The 18,266-nt window shown below is 41.2% G+C and overlaps 1 long non-coding RNA gene across 1 annotated transcript in view; it reads right to left on the bottom strand.

Annotated features, from left to right (window-relative positions):
- Positions 1-3,190: 3,190 nt before the first annotated feature.
- Positions 3,191-18,266, bottom strand: part of LOC116529815 — a 49,595-nt gene continuing 34,519 nt past the window's right edge. The window contains exon 4 of the long non-coding RNA XR_004259677.1: positions 3,191-4,523. This is a non-coding gene — a long non-coding RNA (uncharacterized LOC116529815). The remainder of the gene's footprint in view (positions 4,524-18,266) is intronic.

The following is an 18,266-nucleotide window of genomic DNA, read 5'->3' as shown; positions in this document are numbered from 1 at the left end:
CAGTGGCATGATCTCGGCTCACTACAACCTCCGCCTCCTGGGTTCAAGGATATCTCATGCTTCAGTCTCCCGAGTAGCTGGTAATACAGGTGCTCACCATCATGCCTGGCTATAGAATGTATCTGTTTTGTGTTAAAGAACTATACCTTGAACATAAGGCAGATCCAAGAGGCATATGGGGAACAGGTCAGGACTGATAACGGTCTCAGTGGGATCCACATGAACAGGAAGTCAGGTAGGTCCCTGCAGCTTGGGCAGGGCAAAGGAAAGTGGGTAGGCAGTATAGGAAATAGCAGATCAGTGTCTATCTCGGCTTGAAAAATTAATGCTATTGACACATCAATTTCTTAATTGAAGTTTATTGTTTCTATTAAAGAACATCTTGCACCTTAAAAATGGTTGTGGGTTTTTTTTTGTTTTTTTTTGTTTTTTTTTTGAGATAGGGTCTTGCTCTGTCACCCAGGCTAGAGTGCAGTGGCGCGATCTTGGCTCACTACAACCTCTACCTCCTGGCTTTGAGCAATTTTCCTGCCTCAGCCTCCCTAGTAGCTGGGATTACAGGCGCATGCCACCATGCCGAGCTAATTTTTGTATTTTTGCTAGAGATGGGGTTTTACCACGTTATCCAGGCTGGTTTCGAACTCCTGACCTCAGGTTATCTGCCTGCCTTAGCCTCCCAAAGTGCTAGGACTACAGATGTGAGCCACCGTGCCTAGCCAAAAAAAAAAAAAAAAAAAAAAAAAAAAAATGCCTTTATTAAGTGTGGCATTGTGAGAACTTGTGATTTCCTCAACGTGTTTTTGTTGGTATAATGGAATTTGATGGATCTTGGGGCTTACTCACCTGGCATTGCACCCTCCAGTATTCCCAAAGGGTAGCCATAGACAATTTATTTAACCTCACTGAGCTTTGCTTTTTTCTTCTGAAACTACATAGCGATAACTATATCTAATTTCAGGCCACTGCTGTGAAAATAACATAAAAATTGAAATTATATAACATAGTGCCTAACAATCTTGATGCATAACGAATATTCATTTTCTGACTTGCTTTTGATATAAAAATCTTTTCTGAAGATATTTAAGTGACCTCAATGTCAAATTGAGAATGACAGAGGCCAAAACAGATTTTTGATCCTCAGAGGACAATGGATAATAGGTGCTATATAAGCACACAATTTTTCTTATTACACTAATGACTTTTCATATATACGCGGCAGTAAGTGATAATGTATAACTGGCTTTTATTTACGCTGGCTTTTATTTACACATTGTACACAATCAAATTTGATTGAATTTGAACAAGTAGAAGTGATTTATTTTGGAATTTTTTTGGACCCCTTTTATTTTTTTCCAAGACAGGGTCTTAATCTGTCACCGAGGCTGGAGTGCAGTGGGGCAATCGTAGCTTATTATAACCTTGAATTCCTGGGTTCAAGTGATCCTCCGGCTTCACTCTCCCAAGTAGCTGAGACTACAGGTACATGCCAGCATGCTCGGTTAATGTATTTTCATTTTTTAGAGACCGGGTCTCATTATGTTGCCCAGACTGGTCTCCAACTCTTGACCTCATGCAATCCTCCCACCTCATCCTCCCAAATGCTGAGATTATAAGCATGATCCACCATGCCCCACTGACCTCGTTTTTAGAGATATCTTCACTGTTTCTAATTGGATATTTCACAAGAATGTATTTGCTCATTTTGAACATTCAACAGGTTTATCTTTTGTTATTTTAAGGTGTACTCCAGGTGTCCTTTAATGTTGCTGTTTGCAGTTATTTCAAGTCATCAAACCATGGCTATCAAGGTGCCATGTTGTAGTCCATTCATGGCCCATGTTCAAATGGGGTTCCAGCAGTGCATCTTCAGCACTGGTACGCTTGGTGCATCCCAGCAATCACGTTTTGCTTTTTAACATAAATAATGACGACTGTCAGGGGATGCTAAAAGAAACAACTCAAGAACCTCAATGGGTATGTGTGGCTGGCCCAAGGTTTAGAGCCAAGTAGAAGACAAAATAACCATAGTCACTAGACTTTCAGTTTAACCGGAAGAATAAATATCTTAGAAGTGTCATAAAGGTACAGTGCATATTCAATACAATGTAAAATGGTAAGAAAACTAACAGACTTAACACAAACCAGCACAGGATTCAGTGCCAAGTATTTGATGAAGACAGTATGGTCCATGTTAGAAAGTAAGAAGGTGTTAGAAGTGATCGCCTAGCCAGGTGATCACTGTGGATAGTGGAGCTGAGAACAGAAGGTGGGTTCCCCTAAACGCTGAAAGTGGGGACGCGGCTAGATAAAGAAGATGTGGCAAAGTCATAATGCTAACAGGAGACTATCCATATTATCTAATTGGAAAAGCCTTAATGATTCTCCTAGTTAGCGGAGTAGTCATGTAATGCATATTCTTGATGCACCGTGATTATTGGTTTTATGCCTTGCCTTTAGTATTATAAAAATCTTTTACGAGACATGACTTCGAGTGCAAGGAAGAGGATGGAAATACTTGACTCTCGCTGGAAAACATGAGAAAGTTCATTTTGCTCTTGTCTACCCCCATCTGCTCTGCAGAAAAGTAAATGCCCTTGGTACTGCCACAAAGCTTCCTCAAAGGAATCTGTGAAAGGGAGGGAAAAACTCTGCAGATGCCCCAGAGCTTCAGATGGCCTGCAGCCCCTTTTTGGCAACACTCCCTGAAGATGGCCACCTACGAAACTCGTCTTAGAAAAAATGACTTGCTTCCCTCCCACAGTGTAAGCTTACTTGCAGGTATTTCCTCCACATATCTTGCTTAGCAATGACCCCATTTCACTAACAAACTTTCCAATAATCCTGTTGTTACCACTCACTTCACAGCTGAAATAACTGGGCCACAGAGAAACACGTGCCTAAAATTGCATGGATCAGCAGAAGCAGGAACAACTATAAAATTCCCAATCCACTGAACAAGAATCTCCCCAGAGTATAGGGAGAATGTTGGGATAACCTCCCAGTTCTATTAGCCCTTGCTTTTTGACTAGCTTTCTGGGCACACTGATGTACAGAGAAATATGGCTTCCATTGTATACATACAAACATACATACATACATATAGAATGGTACAGGGAGTAGTTTTCTTTGTGATAAACAAAAATAGCCATGCTTACATCAATGCAAAATAGCTATGCACCTTTTTTTTTAAAATCCTTTGGATTTGCCCTTGGAAACGGTCATGTATTAACAGCAACTGGATGATTTGTTTTAATGGACTGGCACAGACAGTCTTACATTTGACTCACTGGAACAGACAGTATTTTCTTTGGTAGGGAACCAAACAGAAAACCATGGTTGGTTTTTGAGACACGGGAGCTCTATTTTGAGAAGGAATCAGACATCAAGGGACATAACCAGCGTTCTCAGACAAACCTAAGTCAGGTAAGCCTCTCTTCAAATCCCAATTTCAACCCAAGATAAACTTCTCTAAGATGTAAGTCAGTATAAAATGTATGAGGTAGCTCTTCCTTCCAGTGTCCCTCATACTTGATGAAGCAAAAGGAAGAAGACAGTGAGTGCTTAGTTGCCTCTTAGAGGATATTCATAAAAATCAGAAGAATGGCATGTGACACTTAGGGGAAAAGTTAAGAAAATTAAGATTCTTACATCAGAAAAAATAACCCCTGGGGTGAATTAACCTTCACGTATGTAAAGAGTAAACAGCTGCAAAATGCCATCTGACTTACTATAATAGGGGCAAAACACAAATTACTACATCTGAATTGCTGTCACTACAGCAGTATTACACAATGTGGGAAGTATAACCAGATGTCAAATCAGGCCTCATCATATCTTGCTCTCAACTAAGGTGCCAATATCTCATAGTTAGGGGAGTAGTCATGTGCCTCTTCCTTCCAGTGTCCCCCGTACTTGATGAAGCAAAAGGAAGAAGACAGTGAATGCTTAGCTGCCGCTTAGAGGACATTCATAAAAATCAGATGTCAAATATCATAAAGAATGAAACAGATCTTTAAATGCGGAGTTACAAAAGGCTTTGTTCCATAACTCCTGAAGCCTCTCACTTACAAAAGAATGGACAGAGGAGACAGGAAGCAATGGTAAAGAGATTCTTCTGCAGACGACAGTGCTATGGTTGAGTCTGCCCATTCAGAAAGCGGTGGGGTGGAGGAGAAAGCATTTTCTGTCACCTCAAGCGCAGGCTGGACCATGTGAAGATCTAGAAATGGGTTTCCCTCAGTTGGAGGATGCAGAGGACTGGTTCCTGACTCAGCCCTGAAAAAGCTGAAGCAGCCCGTGAAAGCAGGTTCAAAGTGACACCAGGATTTATCTTCGCTCTCTAGCAAAGGGTATGTAACCTATCCCCATGGACCAGACAGGAGCTAGAGGGGCTTGCCACTGTGTCCCGTATACCAGAGTGGAATGCAGAAGGGCCCATGGATCACAATGCTGGAGATTAAATCCATAAACTACATCCTGACTTCTATTTGATTATGAAGAGCCAAAGGGAAGGCATTCTGGCTCTAAAAACAAAAACAAAATTGGAAGATTTAAGTAAGACTAAGAAAAAGAGGAAGGAAATAACTCCCTTGCTTTTAGATTTGCTCAGAACAAAGCAAGATGAAGAAAAATCAGTTATAAACTTTAAAGTAAGGTGTCATGCTACTGATACAAAGAGAAATAAAGAGTTTTGAGGCAAAACCAGCTGTCAGACAGGTAGCAAATATGATACAGCTCTTGAGAAAGGAGAATGCTCCTGGAACAGATGGGCACACCTCTGAGCTTTATAAAGCATTAACTAGCTGTTTAAATAAGTCCTTAGCAGATGTTGTCAATGCAATTTTGGAGGTGAAATGGAAAAAAAAAAAACAAAGTCCAAAGCACAAGGGGAATTGATACCACAAATAAGAGACACTCTTGAATTCAAAGTGCAAGTTATTGTACGAAGTTTTTCTTTAAGACTAGTGCATTACCAAATCTGCACATTACCAGCATCTGTAATTAATGTCATGTATATTGCATATAATGTATATTGTACGTAATTATATTGCATGTAATGTACATTGCAATACTAGCCTTTAAAAGAGAGACACACTTAAAGAAAAAGATAGTTTATGGTGATATGTACGGCTCTTCATCTGAAGTCAAAAAGGCAAGCAAGCATTCATATCCACACTACTATGGGTAATCGTTTTCCTTGTAATCGTACCCAGCTATGAATACATTCATAAGCAAGGAGATAAATCACAAAAGGATAAAGGAAAAGATTCTAGCAGGTCTGTGCTGAATGTATTGATACTCAATACCATGTTAAAAATATATACTTAAAAAACAGAGTTCAGTCCATTGCACACAAAATAAAGGGGACAGTGGGTTTTCTTGTCAGACAGCTCACATACATACATACTCCATTCAATCAGCAAATGTTTATCAAGCACCTCAGGGTACCAGGCAGTGGACCAGGTGACCCAGTAGGGAAGATAAGTAACATCCAAACTCTACCATCCAAGAGCTACTCTTTCGTGCCTGATGCTCTCACTTCTAGTACGTAATGCAAACTGATTTACCCATAAATGCTACTCACACCCACCTATTTGGCCACCAAGCGGTAGGAATGGTGGAGGGCCTGTTCCAGGTGTGGAGCTAGAGAGATGGAGCAGGAAGTGGATATGGAGCCTCAGACTCCACCCAAGAGACAGGCTGGAGTGGGGAAATGTGTCAGACCAGCACTCCACTGGATGGAGCCATATCTAACCACAGTCCACATTAACATCAGCACCATGACTACATGTCATTATTTGGAGTGGGAGGAGAGGAGAATTGGAAGAGGGGAGGGAAGATAGCATCTGTGCCTATAAAATCTAAGCATCTCTATTGAGCAACAACGCAGAACAATTCCAGGATGAAAGACAGCGACGAGTAGGGAAAAGAGAATGGATTAAACCTATTTAAATTGACGCTTTTGACAGAATTCACATTGTTCAAAAGGTCACTATATTAGGAACAGTGGTTTAGAATTTGGGGTTTTGCCACTAAATAACCCCCATAATTAAAACCATGGCTTTGCCACCCACTTCATGAGTAACCCCTAAGGTTCATTTTCCCCATCTGTAAAATGGAGATAAAACAGTACCCACAAAGGATTGCTGTAAGGATTAAATTAGACAATGCACACAAGGGTACATCTGTCACAGTGTGTGGAACTTATCTAAGGATTCAACAAATGTTTTATTATTTTTACTATTATTACCGTTATTAATCCTGCTTACAATGAGGTAACTTTTAAGCTTTACTTTAAAGGCATATCTACCTATTCTTCTGACTTCTCAGGGCATCTTGTTTGCAAGCTACTGCAGAGTTTATCACCAATGCATTCAACAAATAGTTATTGAGTATCTACTATACTGCAGATACTGTGCTGGGAATATACCAGCGGGCAGGACAGGTCTGATTCCTGATGTCATTGACCTCAGGGTCTGGAAGAGAAATTATCCAGAAATGTGATGTTACTGACAACGTTCCTGGCATCAGAGAATGTCAAAAGACTCTTTCCAAGACACACACATGGGTCAAATAACTTTTACAGGATGAATAAGAAAATCTCCCCTGTAAGAATTCTAGAAGGAAGAAAAACAGAGACCTGAAAAACTCGGGCCTGACAGAAGATGAGGCATTTATCTGATGAAAGATCTCTGGATTAGTTTAATTCTGCTGCCCACATGCCCTGCTATTCCACACTCAATTTCTCTGATGCGTTCTCTCCTCTTGACCTTCCCTGTCACTATTCTAGTTCCTCATCCCTCACAGGTACTACTGCTAATGACTCCTTACTGTGCTTCTGACATCTGGGCTCAGACCCCTCTCATCATTCCTCCAACCTTCCCTTCTTTCACAGCATTTCCAATCATCTCATTCTGCTCAAAACTCTGCAACACCTCCCACTGCCCACAGGATACAATTCAACAGCTTTACAAAGCAAACAAAGCTGTTCACAAACCAGACGCTTATTATGTCTCAGGTCTTGCCATTTCTTCTGCCAACATTTTTATCCTGTTTTGACTACTTAAGGTTTTCGAAAGTACAATTCTGTCTCTCTTCTCTCTCTTTTTTCCACATTCCCTCTGCCCAAAATGCCCTGGCTTCCTTTGTAGGGCTCCTCCAGTATTATTTCTGCTCTTTAGACCTTGATTTTAGGAATCCTAATATTGTGTCATATTATTTGTGTGTTTGTTTGCTTTTGTGTCCATCTCTCCACTGGACTGTAAGCTTCTTGAGAGCGAGTCTGATCTCTTTCATTTGGGGGTCTTTACATCTGTGATATTGTATAAGCCAAAACAGATGCCTCATGAGCCAGCAGCTATATTTTACAAAGCTTTTTTTCACATGCATTATCTTATTTGATATGCATAGAAATTGTGCTTTTCAGAAAGTAGGTGTGACTGGTAGAACAGGTTTTAGCCTTTTGTACATTGTCAAATGATAAAACCAAAACTAAGAAATATTTGGAAGTGGCAGTCTAGGGTTACGTAAAGAAAGATAGCATAAGTTTTTCCTCAAACTCTTGTACTATCTTCACATTCTCTCTTCTACTAGACTATGTGACCTCTGAGTATAGGATTAAAAGGAAAAGAACCTGAAAAATAAACGTAAATCCTATAGCAAGAAAGCAGAAGGGCTTTTCAGATGCAACACAATAAATGAATCTATTTCATGACTCCCTTGCTGTTAGTCACTCCTCAAAAAATCTACTCCCACTAAAGAATTCTCTGAATTATCTCCTAACTTCAAACCAAACAAAAAATGTTTCATAATTTATGATCTACTTATTTGTTTTTTGCTCTTTACAGCCCTTAGCTTCCAATTTCCGACATGTTATCAAGTATTACATTTAATTGTATAACAAACTTACACCCCAGGTAGGATGTTGCCTATAGACTCATGCTGGGTGATGCCTGGGTGATCCAAACAGGGAAACGATATTCCTTTAAGCCACATTAGCTCTCAACGGTGTCACTGGTCAGGCGTAGAGAGGCAAATTCACGAGCAGCATTGGGGAGTTAACGAACGGCTGGCCAGATGGTGCCTGTCAGAAGGTGTTGACTTTTTAGACAACTGGGACTGCTTCCTGGGAGTAAATGAGAGGTACGGCAGGGACGGATTGCATCTCAATCACACAGAAACAGACAGATTCACTGCTAATGAAAATAAGCATATAGCCAGGCATATTTTCCCTCTTTTTATTTTATTTGTTTGTTGTGCCTGGTAGATATGCAGGAGGGTCTGGCTGAAACTGTAACATCGTATTAAACGATGCAATGGAGTAAACACGAAAAGCTACCTATAAACTGTCTATCAGTATTCTTAATTACAAACTATCACTAGGACAAGGAGAAATAATGCAAATGAGTGGTAAACTAATCTGGAATTAATAAGGGTATTTTGATTGCTGTAGCAGGAACTACTTGAAAAGAAATAAAATTTGAAATGCAATAGTGACCTGCAGATGTTACCGAAACATTATTCAAACTGGTGGAGTCCATTAAGGACATTCTGGCACTTTTGATTTTCTAGCATAATACATCTGAAATGAGCCACTTTATACCAATTAGACCATTTTCACTTGCTACTTTACTCAACTGCTGATCTTTTCCTATTACCTGCTTCCTGACATCTTTGGGTGTAAAGCATGATGCTCAATGCTAACATTTCAGAAGATACACTAAGTAGAAAACTTCATTGCCTTTTTTGTTCCTATCAGAGAATACTATCTAAACATTTTTCTGCCTGTTGTGGTTACTCTTAGGCATTGCAGAAAATCAGTTAAATAAATGCCATCACCAAACCATGAATAGGCTGTTTGGTCAGAGAGACAAAATCAGCAGACTGGGCAATACGACTTCTTAGCAGCTATGTGACCTTAGTTAGGCAAGTAGTTTAACCTCTCCTTGCTTTGGCACCCTGGTTAGAGTGAAGATTCTATGAAACGAATGAAAAGAGTCTGACATAGTGGCCCAGCACATAGTCAATTCTCATAATGCTTCTCTTTCCTGACTACAAAGAGTTCTCAGTCCAGTTCATTCATTCATTTCCTTCTTACGTTTCCATCCTGTTTCATTGCACACATTGGGTTTGACTTCAACCTTGTGTCCATCTTATAAAGCCTTCTAGAAATTCAGTGATGTCTTTGGAAATCTGCCTTGTTACCTAGTAAGAGGCAATGACTATACGGCACACAACATTAAGATACTTAATATCTTGCTATCATTTTTTACCACTTGAGTCAACCCCCCAGCAGGGGCCAATGTAATGGATTTTTCTAGTACAATTTCCTCTATGCTTTGAGGATTTCCTGGGGGCAGAGGTTTCTTACAGACAGCATAAACAATGCAATCAGCAGAAACGGATGAAATTCCATATTCCTAGCACTGACCACAATATGGCATTTTTTTCTTTCTTAAATGCGATTTATTTTTATTTGGTTGTGAAACAAGGATCAGATTATACACATATACACATTGCTTATAACGTGAGGTTAAGCTTTTGTGCAGCCTCCATCTCCTCCTGCATTAGATACTGAAGCAACTGTCAAGATGTGGAACAGAATTTTCCTGTTGTTGGAATAACAACGGCATGTTTTTATTTCCCACAGACTTAATGTAATTAGTAACAGAATGGGAAAGATTTTGACAATTTCTACATGTGTATAAATGGAAAGGAAGGCAAAAACACTCAAAAGAGAACATTAAAAACGTCGAGCACGTCATGTTATAAAACGATTAGCATGGCACAGAATACAGAGGTGACGCTCTCCTTGGGTACCACATTTAGTTCGGCCAACCTGGAATATGATGTGTGATGACCACCTTTTAGACATGCACTTTAAAAACCATTATGGCTAACTCAGAAAAGTCTCTCGTTTTTAAGAACATACCTTAATTTCAACTCAAGACATTCCATTTGAGACAAATATCCTTAATGTTAATGCTGACTGACTAGAATTCTACTGAAACTATTATTAAGTGGATGTGAGTAATACTTTTAATATAAACAGTCCTATTTATATTAAAGAACAACAATGTTTCTACATTTTAGTCTCTTGTCATGCCTCTCTCAATACCATGCTTTTACCTGGTTCACAGCTTCATCAGTGAGAATCACAGCATTAAGACCCAAGTATACTCAGCACTCTTGATTACTTTCACATCGAGAGTAATGCACGAATAATTGCAAATCAGTTGGCCTCCTAACTCTAACCCATTATGTTTCTAGATATCCATTAGTACAATTTACAGAATTAGAAGTGCTTCACTCACAAACATTCTCAGGCCACCCTTATTCAGTTATTTAAGAAAGTTTACTTGCAAACTGCAAGTGAGATGACCACATAAACATAGGTCGTATTCTGCCTGGAACTGTAAAATATACATGTCTCAAATAGAAGTTGAATTTTAACAAAGACTTTCTTCCCAAGCAACCATGATTTTCACACTGCAAGTTCAAAACGAGGATTAGCTTAATCTCAAATTCTAGTTTCTTATTAGGAAAACAGCCTTTCTCCATTAGACTCAAACATGTTCAGAAGAAAAGAAGACCGGGGATTGGAAGGATGCTCCAGATTATTTGGACCAAAATCCATTCTATCCTCATATAGTTGTGCCATATAGCCTTTTTGCCTCAGTTCTATTTTTCTCTTTTACTTTGCAGACACAATTAAAGAAGAATTAAATACCGACGGACAAAAATGTTAGCCTCGCTATAAGAATACACTCAAACTTGTCCTAGTACTTTGGGAGGCAGAGGCAGGCAGATTACCACATGTCAGGAGTTCAAGTCCAGCCTGGCCAACAAGGTGAAACCCTGTCTCTACTAAAAATACAAAAATTAGTCGGGCATGGTGGTGGATGCCTGTAATCCCAGCTACTCAGGAGGCTGAGGCAGGAGAATGGCTTGAACCCTGGAGGCAGAGGTTGCAGTGAGCCGAGATCATGCCATTGCACTCCAGCCTGGGCAAAAAAGCGAGACTGTGCCTGCCTAAAAAAACAAACACACACACACACACCCTAGTTAGCCAAGCCAGAGAAATGCAGTGCTGTATTAACTCACCAGTGCTTACCAAATGAGGCTGAACAGGTTAAAAGCTGGAATTTCTGGGCTTCTGCCCCACTATGATAAAATCGCTTATGTAAAGGTTTAATTTCTGAGTCACCTTTCCAAGGCGACTGATACCCACTCAATGTAAAGGTTTAATAATGACCTTGAGAAAATGTCCCTGTCTCCCAGGCTTGTCCTCCTCCACAAAATCTTCCCTGACTGCCTAAGATTTCTTAAAATTCCTTTCATGTGAGAGAAAATTTTTCATTTCAAAAATGGCTCTAGAAGAAGGTGTATACATTTACTTAATTTTACATTAAGGTATGGATATCCTTAGAAAGGGTACCTCCTCTCTTAGTAAAACTGAAAGCCATTAAAATTTAGCACTGGAAGGAAAATCTACTACTGAGGAAGTTTGACTTCTTGGAGTGCTGACTATCCTATTCCACTCCTCACCAGTTTTGGATTTTTTGGGCTCTTTTTTTTTTTTTTTTTTTTGAGACAGGGTCTTGCTCTGTCACCCAGGCTGGAGTGCAGTGATGCAATCTCGGCTCACTGCAACCTCTGCCTCCCAGGTTTGAGCAATTCTCCTGCCTCAGCCTCCCAAGTAACTGAAATTACAGGAACCCGTCAGCATGCCTGGCTAATTTTTTTGTATTTTTAGTAGAGACAGGATTTCACCATGTTGGCCAGGCTGGTTTCGAACTCCTGATCTCAAGTGATCCACCTGCCTCAGCCTCCCAGAGTGATGGGATTACAGGCGTGAGCCACCACACCCGGCCTCCTCACTGGTTGTACCCCTTTGGGTTCTCTCCCTGTGGTTACTATAGCAACCCCCACACTAACCCTCAGGAATACCATGCTCTTCCATTAATATTCTGAGTCATGTATGGCTAAAACATCTTTTCTTTGTGCCTCTTAGCATAGTAGATACTGACTGAACACCCAAGTCTTTATTCTGCCTTAAAATACAATGCTGACAGGAGCAAGGAAAATGGAGAAAACAAGAAAAGGAAAGAAGGAAAGGGAAGTCGCACGCTATGACTCCGTATCTAGAGGTTTTACATGTCTGGGAGCTACTTCATTTTGTCCCCACATCAATCAGACAGGGAAGGTTTCATTATTCATGCTTTGTAAGTGGTTACAAGACTCAGAGATTTAGTCACTTGCCCAAGATCAATCACTGGTAAATGACAGAGCTGGAATCCAAACCCAGGTGTGCATGACCTCACAGAGTAAGGTCACACCTGGCTTGCATCAAGGCCTTGCTCATTTGAGGGCACCAAAGGACCCCCCCACAGCCTCTCTGTTAAGTTGCTCGGGTTCCCCAATAACTCCCCATAACTGATCTATCTCTGTAGGGTGCTGACACATCTCTCACATCTGACTAACTCCAAGGGTCAGACCAAAAGAAACACCCTGCCGCCCACCAGGATTTGTCTCTCTGGGGTTTGGCAGTCCAGCCTGAGACACTCTTTCCAAGGTGAGCGATACCCACTCAAATCCAGCAGGTTCCCGACCTTTACAAACAGATCACTACACAACAGTTCCGTAAGACCGCACAGGCTTCCATATGACTTCTGCACAGCAATTACACACAATGTAACAACAGAGACTATTTCCCCTACATACAATAGAATCACATTCTTCTCTGAGGAGGATACTAGGTACAGAAAGGAGGAAGAATGAGGTAGAAACCACTGTGAGCAAACAGGCTAAAGAGAAGAGCAGGTTGGTGTAACAAAATCAGTCCCTTTCCCCTTTCTCTATGAAGATCCTGCTCATTTCTGAGGCTCAGCACAGATTCCTCATCCTCAAGAAGCTTCCTCTGTTGTCTCCATGTAGTCCAAATTTACCCAGTCTCTAATCCAATAATGTTTTGTCTATACCCTTTTTATCACCCTAAAATTATGCTGTCCTATGATATGATTAGTTGTTTATGACCCACCAGCCCAAGGTGAAAGTTCCTCGTGAGCAAGGATTGTGCCCAGTACAGTGTAAGTTGCTTGTGAGCAAGGATCGTGCCCAGTCCTACTCAGTTACTGAGGCATGTGAGAGGTAGTAACAGTGGTAATGGTAATAGTAACGGCCACCACCATTTACTGAGTACTTATCACTGAGTATCCCTACCCATGCAACCCCTGGGATAAGGAAAATTACCTGTCTCTTACAGACGTAGAAACCAAAGTTTAAAATGACTAAGCAGCTTCCCCAAAGTCACACAACCAATATACAGCTTCCATCCCACATCTGACTAACTCCTAAAGGATGTGGTTTTTCCCAGTCACCCCAAGTAAGTGTTTAGTGAAAGAACAAGAACAGTAAAACTTCTCCCGTTTCCCAGTTTGGCTCTGTAAACGCCTCCAAGTAAATCAAACAGTCAGAGAGGACTTCTGTTGTTGGTACTACTGTCCAAAATGGTCCTGCCCAAGTACTCGAAATGTCATGGGCTTGTACTTCTAAGAGTCATCACTAGCTCTGATATAAACATGTATGCATATTAAAAATAAATATGGGCTGGACACGGTGGCTTATGCCTGTAATCCCAGCACTTTGGGAGGCCGAGGCAAGTGGATCACCTGAGGTCAGAAGTTCAAGACCAGTCTGACCAACACAGTGAAACTCCATCTCCATTAAATACAAAACATTAGCTGGGAGTGGTGGTGGGTGCCTGTAATCCCAGCTACTTGGGAGGCTGAGGCAGGAGAATCACTTGAAGCTAGGAGGCAGAAGTTGCAGTGAACCGAGATTGCACCATTGCACTCCAGCCTGGGCAACAAGAGCGAAAATCCGTTTCAAAAAATGTATGTATCTAAAGATATATCATTTTACTTTTAGCTCTTCCATTATTTTGGTGGTCCTCTTATACTGGAGATATTCTTTTACCTCTTATGAAGCAAGCTGGCTAACTCACTACTGTTCTAATGATGCACTGACAACTTCTATAGATACTGTGGGGATACTCACACCCTGTGGAAAGGTATAAATCAAACCAGAGAATTTTCTGAGATCCATATTAGTATGTATTAAGCAATGTGAATTCAGTATTGTCATTTTTAACAGAATGAAAAGTCTATAAGAAAACCAAATCGTCTTCAGGTTATTTTCTGTGGAGAAAAAATAATTCATTCCTCGATTAATCAAGCTTCATGGCATTGTGCACAAAATCTGCTTGCCAGAGGTCAGTGCTGTGAATATTAAATGGCTTTTGTGCTAGAATATTTAGATTTTTCCTGGCTTTTGGATACAAAGACTATTCCTACTCCGCTGAGGCAGAAAAGTGTCTCTACCTGATGACAGTGTGAATTGGACATGAACACACAAGCAAGGAGGACTATGAAATTACCATTGTTGGTGGGAAAGTTGGAAGAAAGAAAACTAAAGATAAGGAAGTCACACAAACACACATAAAGACACAGTCTTGGGAGAAGAGAGTAGAAAAAGAGATGCTATATTCACTACGGCATATTGGGCGGCCAGGATCTTATACAATGACCAAAGTGATGAGCTGACAACAGTCCAGCTCTCCACTGATGTTATAAGGTTTCAAAAAATGTCTTTTGCTCGTTTGGTTCAACTAATCAAATTAGTTTTTTCTAACAAACTGACTAGGGTTATTAACTCTGCTGGGCTGTTACTGGGAAAAATGACAAAATAATAAAACATGGTTCTTTCCCTTGAGCCTCCCTCAGTCTCCACAGCACATCTTATTGAATGCTCCCCCTGGGCCAGGCACTGTTCCCATGTCTGCTGGCCCCACTAGACAAGAAGTCTTCAAGGGCAGAAAAAGACAACCAGGTAAGAAAACCATTATGATGAGGCATAATCAGTACCAACAGAGGGATGGCCTTGGGAAGGCTTCTCACAAGAGATACTGATTGAGATTATCTTGATTAATGACTAAATGTCAACTATACTGCACAGCAACATGGGCCCGAGACACTCTGCCATTTTTAACAAACTGAGAAAATTAGCCAGGCATGGTAGCCAATGTGTGTAGTCACAGCTACTCACTTGGGAGGCTGAAGCATGAGATTTCCTTAAACCCGGGAGGCGGAGGTTGCAGCAAGCCAAGATCACGCAGCTGCATTCCAGCCTGGGCGACAGAGCAAAACTCTTAAAAAACAAACAACAAAAAAAACCCAGTATCTCCACATGGTAGCATCCCAGTGTCTTTAAGGGAATGGAAAGAGGTGGCTGGAAACAAGGGCAGAGGCCAAGCATAAAGGATCTCAGATACTTTCATCTGGAATTTGAACTTTATCCCATTAGTAATAAAGAAATACTAAAGAACTAAATGTATATAGAGGAAAGTATATCCAACAGCATGAGGGAGTAAATATGAAGAACTAATGACTAAGAGCTAGAAGGTGAGAGGTCCTGTCTAGGAAGGTGAATGAATGAAGAAACGAAATTATTTGTGGCAAACATGACAACCATTTCTTACCCTCCTTTCTCTTGCTTGCCTCTCACTATAAAGTAAAAAATCAGGATACTGGCTTTCCAGCCTCCTTTAGAATTAAAGTGGGTCATGTGACAATCATGTTGCCCTAGGATCCTGGTAAGGGCAATGAGCTTAAGAGAATATTCACTGGGGTTGTCTGCGTGCACAGACCCAAAGGAATTGTACTAGTTAACAAAGATCATCCTTTTTTTTTTTTTTTTTTGAGATGGAGTTTCACTTGTTGCCTAAGCTGGACTGACATAGAGCAATATTGGTTCACTGCAACCTCCGCCTCCCAGCTTCAAGTGATTCTCCTGCCTCAGCCTCCTGAGTAGCTGGGATCATAGGCACCTGTCACCACGCCCCACTAATTTTTTGTATTTTTAGTAGAGACAGGGTTTCACCACGTTGGCTAGGCTGGTCCCAAACTCCTGACCTCAGGTGATCCACCCGCCTCGGCCTCCCAAAGTGCTGGGATCACAGGGGTGAGCCACCACCCTTGGCCAGATTTTCCTTTCTTAATAAGGGTAAAGACTCACCAAGCAAGATTCCTCTCATCCCCTGCCACTACCTGTTTAATGCCTTTGTAAAAACTGTAATTTGGTGAATCCCAATCCTGAAATGGTCAACTGAAGATCATGACCGGAAGGTTCAGGGTTCTGATTCCTAAACCAAGATCAATCTCATGAAACCAATCATTCCTGCTTGAAGTGTCTTCTCTAGTGAACAGACCATCAGTAACCATCCAATCACAACTTCTTTCCTAAGGTAAGTAAATAAAACTTCATTTTCCAGCATCATGAGGTTCAACAGTCAGAAAAATAAAAATAAACAGCAGATAAGTGAATAATAAAGTGAAGTCCCACATGGGTTTCTATTCAGATGGCCATACAATGTACTTTAATAGAATGAGCACTAGATGGAAAGTCAGATTCTGGTACTTACTTTGTTTTTCATCAGGTTAGCAGGTTAGATGAACCACAAAGTGAGGAAGCCAACTTGAAATCAAGACCTGTTGTTTTTCATCAGGTTAGCAGGTTAGATGAACCACAAAATGAGGAAGCCAACTTGAAATCAAGACCTGAAACAGGATTCATCCCCTGGGCTTGAAGTATGTCATGCTGGGCACAAAGATGCCCATGAAGAATGGCCCAGGAAAAGCACAGGCACTACTGTGTTCTTTCTGCTGCTGTGTTTTATTCCTGCCTTTCTTTATGTTGGTGTTCTACTTTAAGATCACAGAGAAACCGGAACCTATCGCGCTGCAAGTTATGGTAAGAGGGATTGTTAGCAGGACAGAAACTTGGGCCCCAGGGGCTAACCAGGAATCGATTCCCATAACTGAATTCCATATCAGAGTGATATCAACAGCCTTTAGAATTGTCATATCTAGACTGGGTGTAGTGGCTCACCCCTGTAATCCCAGCACTTTAGGAGGCCGAGGTGGGCAGATCACCTTAGGTCAGGAGTTCAAGACCAGCCTGGCCAACATAGCAAAACCCCATCTCTACTAAAAAATACAAAAACTTAGCTGGCTGTGGTGGCGGATGCTTGTAATCCCAGCTCCTGGGAAGGTGAGGCAGGAGAACTGCTTGAACCCAGAGCTGAAGGTTGCAGTGAACCGAGATCGTGGCATTGCACTCCAGCCTGCCGGACAGCGAGATGCTGTCTCGAAAAAAAAAAAAAAAAAAAAAAAAAAGAAGGAGGAGGAAAGAAAAGAATTGTTACAGCTAAATCAATGCAGCCCTTCCTTTCTAAGGTAGGACTGATCCTAAAGACAGGTAGGCCATTTTCTCCCCACTGGGGATGGGTAGCAAAGCTATATGGGAAGGATGGATTCCCACTAGGAGACAAGACAAGATCTGATAGGTTTTTTTACGTCTTGCAGAAATGAAGACCTGGAATCTCCAAGTTTACTCACTTCTGATTTTCCTTTGACTATTCTAAGATCCAGAGCAGAGATCTGCTAACAAGCAGAGCTACGTAAAGTATAGGTTTTCTGTACCTTAATTTTAATGAGGGATGCTTAAAGTAGGTTTAATTGCCCCAAACTTAATTGCACTGTATGTATGAGAACCTCTGGGAGATACAGGTGTATGTTATAATGCTTCACAGATATGGGATGGGGGTGGGGGTTGTTGTTACTGTTTTTCCTTTTTTTCAGGGACAGGGTCTCATCATGTCCTCCAGGCTGGAGTACAGGGGTGTGATCATAGCTCACTGCAGCCTCCAACTCCTGGGCTCAAGCAATACTCATGTCTCAGCCTTGCGAGCAGTTGAAATACAGGGGCAAGCCACCGCACCCAGCAGATATTGTATTTTCCTTTTACAAATTGAAGGTTTGTAGCAACCCCGCTTTGAGAAAGCCTATTGGTGACATCTTTCCAAAAGCATGTGCTCACTTTGTATATCTGTGTCACACTGTGGTAACTCTTGCAATATTTTAATCTTTTACATTATTCTAATACATCTAGTGCTCGACTTACAACCACAGTCGGGACCGCGGACCGGTTGTAACATGATTTGGTCGTAAGTTGAGTAGGCTATGTGTACAGTTGAAATGGTGCACGTGGAGATGGTAGTGCTGCCAGAAGCTGGTCCGCACTGTCGTACGCCCAGCTGGGCAACGTTTGCACTGCCAGACGCGGAGCAGTCGTGGCTAGCGACTGTGGTCCTAAAGTCGAATGGTCGTAAGTTGCATAGGTGGTATGTCGATCAATACCTGTATGTG

Source organism: Sapajus apella, unplaced genomic scaffold (assembly GCF_009761245.1).
Source record: "Sapajus apella isolate SASKATOON/1434 unplaced genomic scaffold, GSC_monkey_1.0 scaffold63, whole genome shotgun sequence".
Lineage (NCBI taxonomy): Eukaryota > Metazoa > Chordata > Mammalia > Primates > Cebidae > Sapajus > Sapajus apella.
Note: the sequence above shows the minus strand (reverse complement) of the source record. Positions and strands in the feature narration are given on the sequence as shown.